The following is a 380-nucleotide window of genomic DNA, read 5'->3' on the forward strand; positions in this document are numbered from 1 at the left end:
TTAGGGTTCTGAATAGGAATTGGTTGCCAGTTCCAATTTCCATAAGGGTGTCTCCTGCATTTTCTAAGATTCTTATAGCTTGAGGTTTTACTTTTAGGTCTTTGATCCACTTAAGAGTTAATTTTTATGTATGGTGATAGGTAAGGGTCCTGTTTCAATCTTCTGCATGTGGTCAGCCAGTTTTCCCAGCACCATTTACTGAATAGGTTCTCCTTTCCCCAGTGGTTGTTGTTGGAGGCTTTGTCAAAGATGAGTTGGTTGAGGAATTGAGGCTTTGCTTCTGGAATCTCTATCCTGTTCCATTGGTCTATGTGCCTGTTCTTGTACCAATATCAGGCTGTTTTGATTACTGTAGCCTTATAGTAAAGTTTGAAGTCTGG

Source organism: Carlito syrichta, unplaced genomic scaffold, assembly GCF_000164805.1.
Source record: "Carlito syrichta isolate Samal-C Ts95f unplaced genomic scaffold, Tarsius_syrichta-2.0.1 Scaffold74264, whole genome shotgun sequence".
Lineage (NCBI taxonomy): Eukaryota > Metazoa > Chordata > Mammalia > Primates > Tarsiidae > Carlito > Carlito syrichta.